This window comes from Zalophus californianus, chromosome 8 (genome assembly GCF_009762305.2).
Source record: "Zalophus californianus isolate mZalCal1 chromosome 8, mZalCal1.pri.v2, whole genome shotgun sequence".
Classification (NCBI taxonomy): Eukaryota; Metazoa; Chordata; class Mammalia; order Carnivora; family Otariidae; genus Zalophus; species Zalophus californianus.
The window spans coordinates 115,723,882-115,742,992 of record NC_045602.1 but is presented as its reverse complement, the minus strand read 5'-3'; the positions used below and the strand labels follow the sequence as shown (position 1 = coordinate 115,742,992).

The window sequence follows — 19,111 nt, the reverse complement described above, 5'->3', positions numbered from 1 at the left end:
GATGGACAATAATATCAAAAACAGGAGAATTAAAAGAACATACTCAAACTGAATGACAAAACTCCCATCCTCCTTCCCCACTGGCTGTAGCTCACTGTAGTTAAGACTTAACCAACCAGGCAGTAGACAGGATAAGTCTTTTTATGAAGTTCCCCAACTTCATAAAAGGTTATCCAACAGATAACCCTATAGTGAGGTTCTCTGTTAACAAGCTTCTCCTTCCTACACGCACACTCAGAGCTCCCAGCCTGATTCTTAGTCTCCCCTCCTTAAACATGATAAAATACTAGCAGGCAATATGAAAAGCTTCTACCAGGAAGTGATGCCAAAGAAAAACAAGGAGAACTTTAAAAAATGTATTAACATCCTCAGAGAGATGAAGATACAACATTCATGAAACAAAAATAGGATGCCATAAAAAAAAGAACATTCAGGGGGGAAAAAGGAATTAGCATGAAAACTGTTCCCAGTAGGAACAGCCTATACGATGGAGATGGGCTACACCAATTTTGTAAGCTCGAGTAGTCTGAAATACCCAGTTCTGTACATAGGTTGTCAAAACACTAGAATAGGGATCAACTGATACATGCTGATGCCAGACTGACAAAATAATTTGGTTGCCAGAACTATGATGTAATTTTAAATAACCTTGCAGCTTTAAACTATTTTTTGGTCCCTGTTAGACGGCTAACAACATGTCCTATTTTTCCTATGAGACTTGACTGCAGAGTTGAGTTTTCCATTCTTTATTTTCATAAACATCTTTACATTTAAAATCCCATTACCTAAGAAACCTTGCAATTTGGGAAAGGTTAACTAATATAATTTCCAAATACATTAAGGAAGAAATGTAGATTCTGAATGACAAATGTAGTTAATGTCACCTAACTAACCATGACCAATATACGATATTAATATCCATCATTTTATTCATTCATCGTTCATTTTAGTTATTAGATAACAAAATATCTTCAATCTGATGTTCTGAAATAGGGAGTTTTACTGTAAAGGGCCAGGGAGTAACCATCTTAAACCTTGTGAACCATATGATCTCTGTTAAAACTACTCAACTACCTTTTTGTGTGACAGCAGCCATAAACAACACATAAAATGAATGAATGAGACTGTGTTCCAGAAAAACTATTTACATAAATAGGCAGAAGGCCAAATTCCTTCAAGCATGGGCCATAGTTTGCTAACCCCTTGTCCTCAAGAATCAAAGTGATAAATGGAGGTACTATTTAAGAACACCCTACATGAGGCGCCTGGGTGGCTCAGTTGTTAAGCGTCTGCCTTCGGCTCAGGTCATGATCCCGGGGTCCTGGGATCGAGCCCCATGTCAGGCTCCCTGCTCAGCAGGAAGACTGCTTCTCCCTCTCCCATTCCCCCTGCTTGTGTTCCCTCTGTCGCTGTCTCTCTCTGTCAAATAAAGAATATTTTTAAAAAATAAAAAATAAGAACACCCTACAAGGGGCACCTGGGTGACTCAGTCAGTTGAGCATCCAGCTCTTGATTTTGGCTCAGGTCATGATCTCATGGGTCATGAGACTGAGCCCTGTGTCAGGCTCTGCACTCAGTGGGGAGTCAGCTTGAGTTTTGTCTCTCTCTATCCCCCACCCCATTATATAAATCTTAAAAAAAATAAATAAATAAGTAACACCCTATACACATCACCATTACAGCTGAAAACTGGGAAATACAGAAGAGGCAAAATTCCTTGAGACATTAGGATAAAACAACTGGATATGAGTGGAAAATCTTGTAATTAATTGTTTTATATTTTCTTCTTTATGCTCATCACTACTCCCTTCATTTGGCTCTCCTTATACTTACCATACTAATTTCAAAATTTCTCCTTATCTAACCCCAATCTGTCCGTATGGTGTTGTCAAAATGATTTTTACGATGAATTCTCTACACCTCTAATGACCCTCACTTGCCTATTCTCTTAACTCACCTTCCACTCTCTTGTATGTACCCCATGCTTCAACCACACAGAATTACTGACCCTACCCTACCATGCCCTCTGTTCAATACTTCCCTGATTTACTTATCCTGTTCCTTCTATTCAAGTGTGCTCTGCTCCTTCCTTAACTTCCCATTCATCTGGTCTTCCCCTTATCCTTCAACATTCTTCTCAAGCATTTCATGTGGTAGCCTTCCCTCAACTCCAAAGCAGAAATAATGAATTTCTTCTCTTCAACCTTACTGCATGTATTCCAGGAGATATTATAACATGGTAATTAATTGTGCAGGCTTTGGAGTCAGCTTGATCCACATATCATCACTATTATTTATTGTGCAAAAGTGAACAAATTACTTATTGTCTGAGCCATGCTTTCTTCATCCATAAAACAGGGATCATTTTATCGTAGTTTTAAAGACTGAAGTAATACCGTAAAGTGCTACAGACAGCTTTAAACCTAACAAGTGTTCAAAAGCTGTCCCTTAATATCTGTTTGCAAATCTTTCTCCTCTTTCAAACTGTTTTCTTGAGATCAGGGACCATTTATCTTTACATTGCTACAGCTGGACACAATGCCTGAAGCACCTTAATAGTAAGCCCTCAAATATCTGTTGAATCAATCAACAAATATGTAAAACTTATGATAGTCAAGGTGAACTTTTCTCTAACACCTCAGAAGAATTTAGGATACCTGAATTTAGGATACCTTTCTTATTAAACATTAAAAGGCTTAAAAATATCTATTACAATCCAAAGGACTCACCACTGTCCAATATTTCTCTAAATAAATGGGAGCACTAGTAACCTGTCCAAAAGAACCTCTACTTGTAAATAAACGAGGTTACAAAAGGGTGTTTTTTGTTTTTGTTCTTAGGTTTATAATAATATAAAAGCAACCAATGAATACATGCTGCAGAAAGTTTCCCACATAATAAAAACCACAGATTTACAGAGACACTTGGGTGGCTCAGTTGGGTAAAGTGTCTGACTATTATCTCAGTTCAGGAGTTCAAGCCCTGCACGGAACCTACTTAAAACAAACAAAAAACCCCAGAGATTTACAAAGATAAGAAGGCTTCTGCCCTACTAGAATTTAAAATGTGAGAAAGAGCCGAAAATAATTAAAATTATAGAAAATTGACACTGTGTTCTCTATATGTGCAAGTAACATAAGTAAGGAAATACAGGCTGTAGTAATTAATTTTGACTTTGTAGGCAGGGAGAATTCAGACAAGATGCCACAAAAGAGAAGCACTTGTGAGTGAAAAGGGTAATAGGAAGAGAACAGGAGATTTGCTTAAATTTGGCCAACAAACAAGGCACAAAGGGGGAAATGATACAATATAAAAAGAATGGACTACAAAAATCAATACACTGGGCACCAAGCCCTAGCTCTGCTGTTACAAACATTAGAAAGAAATAAAACTTGTAATTCACCAGCAATGTGAATGTCTTCCTAGAAAACCCATAAGCCTCTATACAATACAACTAATAATAAACCTAGAAAACTGACCAGTATCATGGACAAAGTGGAAAGCAGAAAACCTTTAAGTGAAAGAAATAAAAAATATTTATCTCAAAAGCCAACTATTTTTGGATAACTACACAAATGTGTGAACATAAAACATATTCATAACAGGGCAACACAAAGAGAAAACAACAACAAAAGCTAGGTTGGCACTCCTGGAATTCAGATGGAGTTAAGAAAGAAAAAATATATAAAAAGATTTTTTTTTGAAGATTTTTTTTTTTATTTGAGAGAGAGAATGAGAGACAGCACAAGAGGGAGGAGGGTCAGAGGGAGAAGCAGACTCCCCACTGAGCAGGGAGCCCAATGAGGGACTCGATCCCGGGATTCCAGGATCATGACCTGAGCCGAAGGCAGTCGCTTAACCAACTGAGCCACCCAGGGGCCCTATAAAAAGATTTTAATTCTTGGCCAGTTAGAAGTCTAGAAGCCGTGGTAGCCAGCCTCAAAAATGTCCCTCAAGGGATGCCTGAGTGGCTCAGTTGGTTAAGCATCTGCCTTCCCCTTAGGTCATGATCCCAGGGTCCTGGGATGGACCCCTGCATGGGGCTCCTTACTCAGCAGGGAGCCTGCTTCTCCCTCTGCCTGCCACTCCCCTTGTTGGTGCTCTCTCTCGCTCGCTCTCTAATAAATAAATAAATAAATAAAATCTTAAAAAAAAAAATGCCCCCCCAAAATCCTTATCTCCTGATATTCAAAACTCTTGTGTAATTTCCCTGTCAGTGACACATGGTTGGCTTATACAACCAACAGAATATGGTGGAAGTAAGAGTGTACTATATTTAAAGCTAGGTCATAAAAGGCATTACAAATTTTTGCCTTGATCCCTAGGATTGCTTGTTCTGGGAGAAGTCAGCTACCATACTATGTAGACATTCAAGTGGTCCTATGGAGATGCCCAGGGAAAAAGGAAATGAAGCCTCCCACCAAAAGCCAGCACCAATTTGCTAACCATGAGTGGGTGACCTTGGAAGTAGATATTTCAGTCCCAGTCAAGACTAAAGATCAATGCAGCCCGATATGTAATGGATATCAGGAGGTACACCAAGAGAGACCTTAAGCCACAACTGCTCAGCTAAGCTACTCCCAAATTTTTCACCCACAGAAACTGCAGAAGATAATAAGTTATTATTATTTTAAGCCCTGAACTTCAGGATAATCTACTGCATAGCAAGAGAACACTAACAGAGAAGCCAAGGTATAATCTTGGCTAAGTACTAGGGTAACGTAAGATCTTTGCTCTAAATTACACGAAGAAAACTTACACTGAAGTACCAACCTAACATGCTTAGAACTTATCCTGAAGTTCTTACAATTCAAATAGAAGGGTGTGTACTTATTTTATATTTGGTAATGATTTATTTCTTAAAAGGCAAAATAGGATGAATTATGGGAGCGTGACCATTTAATTTTTCATACAAATTGGGATGGTTTTGATTGTGAACAGGGACAAGATGAAATGCTGTGTCAACAGAAATAAACCAGATCTATACTGGTTTAACCATAACATAAAGCCACACTAATTGTGGATGATAGGTATGGAAATTTAAATTGCTAAAATAAGGTGGTATAAAAGAAAAAGTATTAAATTCAGGAGGCTGCAATAAACTACAAGCGTCATCATAATAAAAAATTACTAGTTTGGGCTCAGTCGGTTAAGCATCCAACTCTTGATTTTGGCTCAGGTCATGATCTCAGGGTTGTGAGCCCTGTATCAGGCTCTGCAACAGGCTCTGCGCTGGGCTTAGAGCCTGCTTAAGATTCTCGCTCTTTCACTCTGTTCCTCCCCCGCTTAAAAAAAAAAAAAACTACTTTGGGGCGCCTGTTGGCTCAGTGGAGCATGTGACTCTTGATCTCAGGGTTGTGAGTTCGAGATCCACTTGGGTGTAGACATACTTAAAACTTAAATCTTTAAAAAAAAGTAACTAATTTGTTGAATAATCATGTGCTGGGAACTGTTTTGAAGAATTTTACATGTAGTAACTCATTTAATACCCTCATAATGAGTTGAGTAGTGGCTCCCAAGATACTATGTCCACATCTTATTTCCTGAAACCTACAAATGTGACCTTACATGGAAAAAGGGTCTTTACAGATATAATTAGGAATTTCAAGATGATATCATCCCAGATTATCCAGGTGGACCTTAAATCCCATGACAACTGTCCTGTTAAGAGACTCACAAAAAGAAGAAGAGAAAAAGGCCATGTGAAGACAGGTAGAGATTAATATTATGCAGCCACAAGCCAAGGGACACCTAAGAGCCACCAGAAGGTGGGAAAAGGAAGGAAGGATTCTCCCTAGAGCTTTTAGAGCAAATGCAGTTCTTCTGACATCTTGACTTCAGGCTTTTGGCCTCTAGAACTGTGAGAAATTCTCTATTTTAAGTCACCAAGTTAGAGGTGAGTTGTTATAGCAGTCACAGGAAATTAATACATTCCCTATGACATAGATATTACTATCCACATTTTACCAATGATGAAACAAGCACAGAAATGTTAAGTAATCTAATAAACCAGAAGATTTGGGGATAAGAATAAAAAGTAATAAAACGTAATTAAAAAAACTGGTTTAGAAATAGTATTTGGAGGCTGGTCATGGGGACTGACTTTCCCCTTAAAATTTAGCTGAGCTTAATAAATGAAAAAGAAATGAAAGAAGAAATGAATGAAGAAGAAATGAAAGAACCATGATTTTGCAACCTCTAATGTAATAACTTAGGCAAGAATCATCCATAGATGATGGCATTTTAAAATATATCCATAAACTATTTGATACTCCTCCCTTCAAAAGATGGAACCTAATACCCTGCCTCTTGAATGCAGGCCAGATTTAGTTACTCTTCTAATGAATAGAATGTTCACAAATAGAAAGGACAGTATGTGACTTCTAAGGCAAGGTCATAAAAAGCAATGCCACAACAATGTGTAAAGATGTAATTTTGTAACATCAACAACTAAAATGGGTAGTGACAGAGCTCTAAAAGAACAGCTTTTTATATTATTGAAATGAAGCAGTTATAAATTCAAATTAGAGTATTATAACTTTAGGACTTTAAATGTAATCCCCATGGTAACCACAAAGAAGTTACAGAATATATACAAAAGGAAATGAGAAGGCAATGCAAATGTTTCACTATCAATTAAACACAATGAGAGTAATGAAGGAAATGAATGACAAAAAAAGCTATAACACATATGGAAAACAAAGAGTAAAATGAGGAAGTCCCTCTTTACCAGTAATTACTTTACATGAAATGGACTGAACTCTCCAATCAAAAGACAGAAATTGGTAGAATGGATTAAAAACATCATCTGATCATATGCTGTCTACAAGAGACTCATTCTAGATCCAAAGACACAAATAGGCAAAAAGTAAAAGGATGGAAAAAGATAATACATGTAAATTATAAATAGTAACCAAAGGACTGCTGAGGTAAGTCTACTAAAGTCACACAAAGTAGACTTTATTTTTTTTTTAAGATTTTATTTATTTATCTGAGACAGAGAAAAAGTAAGAGCGGGGTGGGGGGGAATTGCAGGGGGAGGGGAAGAGCAGAGGGAGAGCGAGAAGCATATTCCCCGCCGAGCAGGGAGCCCAATGCAGGACTTGATCCCAGGACTCCAGGATCATGACCTGAGCCAAAGGCAGACATTTAACCAACTGAGCCACCCAGGTACCCCCAAAATGACTTTAAATCAAAAAAGGTTATGAGACTTTATGGCTGGCTCAGTTAGGGGAACATGTGACACTTGATCTCAGGGTAATAAATTCAAGCCCCGTGTTGGGTATAGAGATTAAATAGACAGATAAACAAACAAACAGAACTAAAAAAAAAGGTTACGAGACAAAAGATGTTACAATATTAATAAAAGGTCCAAAACAGCAGGAAGATACAGTAATTAGAAACATTTACACCACTAGTAACAGGCCATCAAAATATATGAAGCAAAAACTAACACATCTGAAGGTAGAAATAGACATTTCTCAGCATACTGAAAGGATTATACACCAAGTAGGTTTATTCCTGGCATTCAAGGATGGTTCAACATATAAAAATTAATCAATGTAATACACCATATTAAAAGAATGAAGGGAAAAAAAACATGATCATCTCAATTGATAGAGAAAAAGCATCTGAAAATATTTAACATCCTTTCATGATAAAAATATTCAACAAAGTAGGAATAAAAGGGAACCACCTCATTATGTTAATAAAAGCCATATATGAAAAACCCACAACAGACATCATACTCAATGGTGAAAGAATGAAAGCTTTTTCTTAAAGACCAGGAATAGAGCAAGGATGCCCACTCTCACAACTCCCATTCAACACAGTCCTGGAAGTCCAAACCAAAGCAATTAGGCAAGAAAAAGAAATAAAAAGCACCCAAATTAGGAAGAAGTAAAATTCTGTTTGAAGATATGATCTTTTATATATAGAAAACCTTAGATATTCCACACACACAAAAACTGTTAGGACTAATAAATCCAGCAAACTAGCAAGATACAGAAATCAACACACAAAAATCTGCTGCATTTCCATTCATTAACAATCAACAATCCAAGCAGGAAATTAAGAAAACAAAAAATTTAGTAGGTTAAGCATCTACCTTCCACCCGGGTCATGATCCTGGGGTCCTGGAATCAAGCCCCAGTCTGCCTCCCTGCTCAGCGGGGAGCCTGCTTCTCCCTCTCTCTGCCCCAGCCCCACTCCTGCCTTCTCTCACTCTCTAATATATAAAATCTTTAAAAAAAACAAACAGCAAGACACTTACGAATTAACCAATGAGGTAAAAGACTTGTAACACTGAAAACTATAAAACACTGCTGAAAGAAATTAAAGAAGACACAATAAATAGAAAGATATCCTGTGTTTATGGATTAGAAGTCTTAAGATGTTAATACTACCCAAAGCAGTCTACAGATTCAATGCAACCCCTATCAAAAACCCAGTGATGTTCCTTGCAATAACAGAAAATCCATCCTAAAATTCATATAGAATCTTCAGAGACCTTGAATGGCCAAAACAATCTTGAAAAAGAACAAAGTTAGAGGACTTATATTTCCTGATTTCAAAATTTAGTACAGGGCTGCAATAATCAAAACATTGTGGTACTGGCATAAAGACATACAAACTTATTCCATTGGACTAGAATAGAGAGCCCAAAAATAAACTCTTAAAGTAAAATGATTTTTGACAACTGCCAAGACCATTCAATGGGGAAAGGACAGTCTTTTCAACAAATGATGCTGGGAAAACTGGATGTCCACTTGCAAAAGAATAAAGTTGGACCTTTACCTAACACCATTTACAAAAATTAAAAATGGATCAAAGACCTAAATGCTAAGACCTAAAAATATAAAACTCTTAGAGGAAAATAGGACAAATGCTTCACAACATTGGATTTGGCAATGAGTCCAATGACACCAAAGGTATAAGCAACAAAGAAAAAAATAAACTGGACTTCACTAAAATCTAAAACTTTTGCGCAAAAGACACTATCAACAGGATGAAAAGGCAACCTACAAAATAGGGAAAATACTTGCAAATCATTCATCTAAAGGATTAATATCCAGAATATACAGAGAACTCCTAAAACTCAACAACAATAAAAACCTAATTCAAAAATGGATAAAGTGTTTGAACAGACATTTCTCCAAATGGCCAGTAAGTACATGAAAAGACACTCAATACCACTAATCATTAGGGAAATCCAAATCAAAACCACAATAAAATACCAACTCACATCCATCAGGATGGCTACTATCAAAAAAAACCAAGATAATAACAAATGTTGTCAAAGATGTGGAGAAATTATAATCCTTGTGCACCGATGGTGAGAATGTAAAAGGATATAGCTGCTGTGGGAAACAGTATGGTGGTTCCTCAAAAATGTAAAAATAGAATTACCATATGATCCAGTAATTCCACGTCCTGCTATATACCCAAAAGAATTCAAAGTAGGGTCTAGAAGAGGTGTTCGTACATATAAGTTCATAGCAGCATTATTCATAACAGCTAAAATGTGGAAGTTACCCAAGTGTCCATCAATGGATGAACGGATAAGCAAAACGTGGTATATACATACAATGGAATAGTATTAGGAAGGAAAATAAAAGTAAGTAAATTCTGACACATGCTATAACATGGACAGACCTTGAGGACATTATGCTGAGTGAAATAAGCCAGCCACAAAAAGATGGTTCCACTTATATGAGCTACCTAGAATAGTCAAAATCAGAGACCAAAAGTACAGCAATAGTTACACCAAGGGCTCTGGGGAGGAGGGGATGTGAAGTTATTGTTTAATGAGGTAGAGTTTCAATTTTGCAAGACGAAAAGAATTCTAGAGATGGATGGTGGCGATGACTGCACAGTGCTATGAAGGTACTGAATACCACTGAACCATAGACTTAAAATGGCTATGATGGGGACACCTAGGTGGCTCAGTTGGTTAAGTGTCTGACTCTTGGTTTCAGCTCAGGTCATGATCTCTGGGTCCTGAAATCAAGCCCTACATCAGGCTCCACACTCAGTGGGGAGTCTGTTTCCCCTCCCCGGCTCCTTTTGCCCCTCCCCCGACTCACCCATTATCCCTAAAAGAAATAAATACATCTTTTAAAAAAATGGTTATGATAGGGGATGCCTGGGTGGCTCAGTCAATTGGGTGTCTGCCTTCGGCTTGGGTCATGGTCCTGAGGTCTTGGGATCAAGTCCTGAGTTGGGCTCCTTGCTCAACGGGGAGCCTGTTTCTCCCTCTGCCTGCCGCTCCCCCTGCTCGTGCTCTCTCTCTCTGACAAATAAAATCTTTAAAGAAATCCTTAAAAAAATGGTTATGATGGTAAATTTTACTGTTATATGCATTGTACCACAATTTAAAAAAGGGGGGGGTGGGTAATGCCACTTTCCCAGGTTACTTGCTCTCAGGGAAGTCAGTTGCCAATTTGTGAGGAGACTCCAGCAGCCCTATAAAAAGGTGTATGTGGCAAGGAACCGGGGCGCTTGAGTGGCTCAGTCAGTTAAGCGTCTGCCTTCGGCTCAGGTCATGATCCCAGGGTCCTGGGATCGAGCCCCACATGGGTCTCCCTACTCAGCAGGGAGTCTGCTTCTCCCTCTCTCTCTGCCCCTCACTCATGCTCTCGCATGCTCTCTATCAAATAAATAAAATCTTTAAAAAAAAAAACAAAAAACAAAGAGACATAACAACAAATGTGTAAACCTTGATTGAATCCTAGATCTGAAGGCAAAACCATAAAAGACTTTTGGGGGCAACTGGGAAAATCTGAATCTGCATATTAGTTGATATTATGGAATTAAGGATAATTTTCTTTGAAGTAATAACACACTTATGGTTAGGAAAATATCCTTTTTCTTGGGAGAAGTAATGCAAAAGTGTTTAGGGGTGAAATATCATGATGGCTGCAACTTACTTCCTTATGGTTCAGCAAAATCAAAAGTATCTAGAGAGAGAGAGAAAGTAAATGTGAAAAGATGTTATTAACTGGTCAATCTAGGCCAAGTGCTTACAAGTATTCACAATACTATTCTTCTGACTTTTCTGTAGCTTAGATTTTTTTCAAACTAGCTGGAGAAGAAGAGGAAGAGGAGAATATAAAGAGTACCCCATCACAGTGAGATACCATGACATTCCTATTAGAATGGCTACAACAAGAAAATACTGACAATAACAAGCGCTGACAAGGACACAAACATCCTTATATCGTTGGTTGGAACACAAAATGGTAAAGTCAATATGGAAAATATTTTGCCTACTTTGCCTAATTTCAACACATTTACCATACAACCCAACAATCCCATTTCTAGGTATTTACCTTAGAGCAGAGTTCTTAACCGGAGGCTATTTTGTACAATGGGACTTTTTTCTTTCTTTCTTTTTTTTTTTTTTTTTTTAATAACTGGCTTGGAGGTGCAGGTGGCTAGTTACCTAATGGTTAGAAGCAAGGGATGCTGCTAAACATCCTACAATCTAGCCCTCCACAACAGAGAATTAATTACCCAGCCCAACATGTCATAGTACCAAGATTAAGAAACCCTACCTAGGGGTGCCTGGGTGGCTCAGTCAGTTAAAGTGGCTGCCTTTGGTTCAGGTCGTGACTCCAGGGCCCTGGGATCGAGCCCCGTGTCCGGCTCCCTGCACAGCAGAGAGCCTGCTTCTCCCTTTCCCTCTGCGTGCTGCTCTGCCTACTTGTGCTCTCCCTCTCTCTGTTAAATAAATAAATAAAATCTTAAAAAAAAAAAAGAAAAAGAAAAGAAAAAAGAAACCTTGCCTAAAGAAATAAAAAAGCAACATTCACTTAAAATCTGTACAGGAATGTTTATAGTAACTCTGTTCATAACTGCCAAAAACGTCAAACAACTCAAAATCCCTCAACAGATAAATTGATAAACTGTGTTGCATTCATACACTGGAATACTACCAGGCAACAAAAAGAAACAAACTACTGATACATGAAACAACTTGGATGAATCTGGAAGGCATCATGCTCAGTGAAACCCAGTCTCAAAATGTTACATATGGGGGCACCTGGGTTAAGTGTCTGCCTTCAGCTCAGGTCATGATCCCAGGGTCCTGGGATCGAGCCCCGCATTGGGCTCCCTGCTCCGCGGGAGGCCTGCTTCTCCCTCTCCCACTCCCCCTGCTTGTGTTCCCTCTCTCGCTGTGTCTTTCTCTGTCAAATAAATAAATAAAATCTTTAAAAAAGTTACATATGTATTATTCTGTTTACAGTGACAATCTCCAAAAGACAAAACAACAGAGATAGATAACAAATCTATTGCTGTTAAGAGTAGAGGGTGAGGGCACCTGGGTGGCTCAGTCGGTTAAGCGACTGCCTTTGGCTCAGGTCATGATCCTGGAGTCCTGGGATCGAGTCCCGCATCGGGCTCCCTGCTCAGTGGGAAGTCTGCTTCTCCCTCTGACCTTCTTCCCTCTCATGCTCTCTCTCTACCATTCTCTCTCTCTCTCTTAATAAATAAATAAAAATCTTTATTAAAAAAAAGAGTAGAGGGTGGGTAGGACTACAAAGTGCAGTACAAGGGAGGTTTCTGGCGTGAGGGAATTATTCTATATCCTGATTATGGTGTTACAAAAATCTGTACGAGTTAAAATTCATACAACTGTACACCAAAAATAAGCCAATTTTACTGTATTTTTTTTTAAGTAGCATTAAAAACATTTTAAAAAACCACATTTTTAAAAAAGATTTTTATGGGGCGCCTGGGTGGCTCAGTCATTAAGCATCTGCCTTCGGCTCAGGTCATGATCCCAGGGTCCTGGGATCGAGCCCCACATCGGGCTCCCTGCTCGGCGGGAGGCCTGCTTCTCCCTCTCCCACTCCCCCTGCTTGTGTTCCCTTTCTCGCTGTGTCTCTCTCTGTCAAATAAGTAAATAAAATCTTTAAAAAAAAAAAAAAAGACTATTTAAGAGAGCATGCGTGCATGCATGCGGGGGGAGGAGGGGCAGAGGGAAAGACAATCTCCAGCAAACACCCAGCTGAGCATAGAACCTGAGGTGGGGCTTGATCCCACTACCCTGAAATCATGATCTGAGCCAAAATCGAGTTGGACGCTTAACCAACTGAGCCATCCCAGGTACCCCCCCAAAAAACACATTCTTTTAAAAAAGCTACATACCCTATGTGCTATGCTGAATAGTGTCTCCCCAAAATTTATGTCCACCTGAAACCTCAGAATGTGACCTTATTTGTCTAATAGGATCTTTGTAGATGTAATCCTTATGATGAGGTCATACTAGATTAGAGTGGGCCCTAATTCAATGACTTTTGTCCTTATAAGAAGAAAATTTGGACATACAGACATGCACAGAGTAAAGATGATGTGACAACACATAGGGAGGAGAATGCCACACAAAGACAGAGGCAGAGATTGGAAAGAAGCATATACAAAGCCAAGGACTGCAAGGATGGCCAGCAACCATCAGAAGTTATAAGAGAGGCATGGCACAGATTCTCCTTCTGAGAAGTTCCAGCTCTACTGACATCTTAGTTTGGTCTTTTAGACTCCAATACTGTGACAGAATAAGGTTCAGCTGTTTTAAACTAACCAGTATGTGGTAACTTGTTACATCAGTTCTAGGAACTGATATATCCTATGATTCTATTTATATGACATTCTGTAAAAGGCAAAACTACTGGGACAGAAAACACATCCATACTTAGAGGATAGAGCTGGGGAGAAATGTGTGACCACAAAGGAACACAACTGTTTGTCAAAATTCAAAGACCAGTACACTAGAAAAGGATGAATTTTACTATGTGCAAGTTACATCTCAATAAACCTAACTCCAGGGGCGCCTGAGTGGTTCAGACAGTTAAGCGTGTGACTTCAGCTCAGATCGTGATCTCAGGGTCCTGGGATCGAGTCCCACATCAGGCTCCTTGCTCAGCGGCAGCCTGCTTCTCCCTCTGGCTGCCACTCCCCCTACTTGTGCTCTAACAAATAAATAAAATCTTTAAAAAAAATAATAAAAATAAAATTTAAAAAATAATGAACTTTTTACATGATTTTTAAAAAAACTTTCACCATCAAGTACAGTAGAGTCTCTATCTTCACCTGGTAAACCACTGTGACTTGAACCACTCAAGGTATCAGTTTGAATCTAAGATACAGTACAATATTAAAATAATCTATTACCTATTAGTCTGTCAGTTACAAAGAAACTTAAAATAGGGTCAATTCTTAACACTTTTGTATCATTTCTTTTGAGTAATATTTACTATCACACTAGAAAAATGTGACAATGTCTAATGTAGAAAGGAGGTGCTAAAACACTGCCAGAGGTAAAAACTAACCTTAACATCTTCCTGAAAGGCAACAGAAATAAAAATGTGGAAAGAGAAAGACACATTTCACAAGATTATTTAGGTAATATCTTGCCCCATAAGCAACAAACAGCAAACTACATTTCTAGCTTTATTTTAAAACATGTATCGGGTGCCTGGGTGGCTCAGTTGGTTGAGCAACTGCCTTCGGCTCAGGTCATGATCCTGGAGTCCTGGGATCGAGTCCCACATTGGGCTCCCTGCTCAGCAGGGAGTCTGCTTCTCCCTCTGACCCTCTCCCCTCTCATGCTCTCTATCTCATTCTCTAATAAATAAAAATCTTTAAAAAAAAATAAAATATGTATCTTATTTATAGAAAAATTATTAGTCAGGATATTATGAAATTTGCTTGGTTTATTTTCAGAAATAACATTATCTAACATAATCCATTGTTTTTAGAGGCCACAACTATTCTGACCTAGAAAACTTTTCAATAATTTAATATGGGCCTATAATTCTTAAAAGAAGCCATCAAAAAGACATTTCAGAAAATATACTAGGGGCAACTGGGTGGCTCAGTCAGTTAAGCATTTGACTCTTGATTTCAGCTCAGGTCATGATCTCAGGGTTGTAAGACTGATCCTCCCCATCAAGCCCTGTATAGTTGGGCTCTGCACTAGGCGTGGCACCTGCTTAAGATTCTCTCTCTCCCTCTACCTCTGCCCTTCCCCCCCACCTCTCTCTCAAAAAAAAACAAAAACAAACCAACCCCCAAAACCACACTAAACTGGTAAGGAGAAAAACTGCTTATCGAAGCACAAGTACATAGCTCAAAGAGCAAAGTACACAGTGGTATTCAGAGAACTAAAACCTAAATAAGTCAAATTCTCAAACAGCCTCACTACAGTATGGAAGTGGGGCACCTGGGTGGTTCATTTGGCAGAGTGTCTGACTCTTGATTTCAGCTCAGGTCATGATCTGAGGGTTGTGAAATCGAGCCAAGTTGGGCTCCACACTCAGTGGGGAGTCTGCTTGAGATCCTCTCCTTCTCCTTTTGCCCCTCCCCCCCAAATAAATACATCTTTAAAAAAATTTTTTTTAATTAAATACAGAAGCATACACAGTAACTGTAAATACTGAGTAGTCTCCTTTGGACAGGGCCACTTAGCCATGTTCTCAAACCACCACTCAAGTGAAATAGCTGTCTCTAAAAGGATCAGTTTTTAAAAGTCTGTATTCATTCACCAGCCACTACTGTGAAGAATGGAGCCTCAATCCAGATGGTAGTAGAACCATGGAGGTGATAATGGTTCTTGTGTATGCAAGCAGTAGTCACACTACCCAGCTGGGTTGAAAACTAGATCCTGCTCTCTCCAGTCATAGTAGCAGAGACTAACTAGAAGGAACAATGTTTAGATCCCATTCTCTACTAATGATAGCAAGGGAACTGAACTTGATGTATGAGTTGAAGGTATTATCAGAGGGGTTAAGAGTTCTTTGGGTTATAGAAGGCAAATGCTCATTTCCATAACATTCTCAATAAAGTAAGAGGAAATGGAATTCAAGCCCACTGACGATGGGGAAAAACTGTTTTTTTTTTAAATTTTATTTTATTATGTTAATGTTAGTCACCATACATTACATCATTAGTTTTTGATGCCGTGTTCCATGATTCATTGTTTGCGTATAACACCCAGTGCTCCATTCAATACGTGCCCTCCTTAATACCCATCACTGGGCTAACCCATCCCCCCTATCCCCTCCCCTCTAAAACTCTGTTTCTGAGTCCATAGTCTTTCATGGTTCGTCTCCCCCTCCGATTCCCCCCACTTCATTTTTCCCTTCCTGTCTTTTTTTAACATATAATGTATTATTTGTTTCAGAGGTACAGATCTGTGATTCATCAGTCTTACACAATTCACAGCATTCACCATAGCATATACCTTCCCCAATGTCCATCACCCAGCCACCCCATTCCTCCCACCCCCATCACTCTGGCAACCCTCAGTTTGTTTCCTGAGATTAAGAATTCCTCATATCAGTGAGATCATATGATACCTGTCTTTCTCTGATTGACTTATTTCGCTTAGCATAATACCCTCAGTTCTATCCACGTCTTCGCAAATGGCAAGATTTCGGTTTTGTGGGTTTTTTTGAAGGCTGCTTAATAGTCCATTGTAGATATATACACCACATCTTCTTTATCCACTCGATGGACATATTGGCTCGTTCCATAGTTTGACTATTGTGGACATTGCTGCTATAAACACTGAGGTGCAAGTACCCCTTTGGATGACTACATCTGTATCTTTGGGGGTAAATACCCAGTAGTACAACTGCTGGGTCATAGGGTAGCTCTATTTTCAACTTCCTGAGGAACCTCCATACTGTTTTCCAGAGTGGCTGCACCAGCTTGCATTCCCACCAACAGGGTAGGAGGGTTCCCCTTTCTCCACATCCTCGCCAACATCTGTCCTTTCCTGACTTGTTAATTTTAGCCATTCTGACTGGTGTGAGGTGGTACTTCATTGAGGTTTTGATTTGTATTTCCCTGATGCCGAGTGATGTTGAGCATTTTTTCATGTGTCTGTTGGCCATTTGGATATCTTCTTTGGAGAAATGTCTGTTCATGTCTTCTGCCCATTTCGACTGGATTATTTGTTCTTTGGGTGTTGAGTTTGATAGTTCTTTATAGATTTTTGATACTAGCCCTTTATCTGATAATGTCATTTGCAAATATCTTCTCCCATTCTGTCAGTTGTCTTTTGGTTTTGTTGACTGTTTCCTTTGCTGTGCAAAAGCTTTTTATCTTGATGAAGTCCCAATAGTTCATTTTTGCCCTTGCTTCCCTTGCCTTTGGCGATGTTTTTAGGAAGAAGCTGCTGTGGCTAAGGTTGAAGAGGTTGTTGCCTGTTTTCTCTCTAGGGTTTTGATGGATTCCTGTCTCACATTTAGGTCTTTCATCCATTTTGAGTCTATTTTTGTGTGTGGTGTAAGGAAATGGTCCAGTTTCATTCTTCTGCATGTGGCTGTCCAATTTTCCCAATACCATTTGTTAAAGAAACTGTTGAAAAACTGCTTATTTACTAGGAAAAGTTACCTTAACAGAGAGGTAGGGCGTAGACCATTCTCTCTCGCTCTCAAAAGTGACACCTTGGCTCTGAACATCATGTAAATGATCTCAGATCATTGAAAGCTCCTTTCCCATTTTCCAACCAAATGTATGTGTGTGGATCTAAAGCATATGCATAAAAAGACAATTATCTTATTCAAAGAGAAAAAGAGAAAGATGTAACTTTCAAGGTTCAAGAGTATGATAACAGAATTTAAGAAAATTGGCACTAGAATCAAACCTTCAGCATTCATTTGCTGGTTTGAACTCTGTACCCACTACTTCAGAAGGCAATTTTCTCCCTGTTCTCCCAAACAGCTAACAAACATTTTAATGTTAACTACTATGACAAGCTCCTTCCTGGTTTTGACTATTTACTGCTAGAGTTTAAATGATTTGATATGCCACAATAAATATAACTACCACTGTGCTACAATAAATATTGCTCTCTTTTGCAAACAATGCTTGTACGAAATTATACAACCCAATTACATATAAAGTTGAATTTCCTGGCTCCCAAGAAACTCATTTCTGACCATCTCTTAATACCCATGGATTGTCCTCAAAATACAAAATCCTGATACGCCACCATCCCCATCCTTCCTACAAATCTTTCTCAGATCACTTCTGAACATAATTTAAGAACTGTTAAGTAAATTACATGTCAATATTAATGAGTTACTAAATGTATGTACACTTTATAAATAAATCTATAATTTTTATTAAAAGCCAAAAACCATTGTTATTCAAATTGGTATCAAAAACCCAGAAAAAAATCACAGAGAATCATTTACATCCAAGAGCCCTAAATAATTGTGGGGGGGGGAGGGAAGGAGAGAAATTACCACTTACCCATTAGGAAACAAATAGGATTATGAAAGCAGAGCCAATTCTATATTCTAATATGGGTCTGTAGATTTTCACCTTAGTATTCTATCCCAAGACTATCTCCTCTACTTTGAATCCAAAAAGGCACTGAATAAAAATACTATTGCAAAGAAGTCAAAATACACACACATCTTATTTGTTCTTACAGGTAAACAAATTGAAATCCAGGAAAGTTAAATGGATTGCCCAGTTAGGCAAAGATTTCTTACATATGACAAAAGTACAACCCATAAAAGAAAAAACTAAGAAATTAAGCCTCATCAAAATTAGGAACTCTACTTTTCAAAAGACATTATTAAGAAAATGAAGACAACCAAAGGCTAGGAGAATATATTTGTAAAATGCATATCTAACAGAAGACTTATATCCAGGATTTACAAAGAATTCTTACAACTCAATAACCCCCAATCAAAATGGATTGTCCAAGGTCAGAACAAAAGATGTGGCCAAAACCAGAGATCTCTAGTCTTGTTCAACATTAATTTCACAATTTAAAACCATGGTTCTTTAAAGGAAACAAGAAAGACAACAGGAAAACTCAAAGAAACAGGAGGGGAGGGAGGTGGGGGGATGGAGTGACCGGGTGACAGACATTAAGGAGGGCATATGATGTAATGAGCACTGGGTATTAATAAGACTGATGAATCACTGACCTCTACCTCTGAAACCAATAATACATGTGTTAATTAACTGAATTTAAATTTTAAAAAATAAAAAACATAAAATATACTGTCATTGCTGTACTTAAATTTATTCAGGTTGGTCCTTTTCAAAATTAACATATATTTGAGTCTAGGATCACTCCTAATCC

The 19,111-nt window shown here is 38.4% G+C and overlaps 1 protein-coding gene across 5 annotated transcripts in view; it reads right to left on the bottom strand.

Moving 5' to 3' along the window:
- The window catches only part of ITCH (itchy E3 ubiquitin protein ligase), a 118,261-nt gene that overhangs the window by 87,311 nt on the left and 11,839 nt on the right, over nt 1–19,111 (bottom strand). For 2 of the 5 annotated variants that reach the window (XM_027622081.1, XM_027622083.1), the window contains exon 3: nt 10,929–10,958. The exons of the other annotated variants lie outside the window; for them this stretch is intronic. The gene's annotated coding sequence lies outside the window, so the exon portion shown is untranslated. The remainder of the gene's footprint in view (nt 1–10,928; nt 10,959–19,111) is intronic. 5 annotated transcript variants of the gene reach the window in all.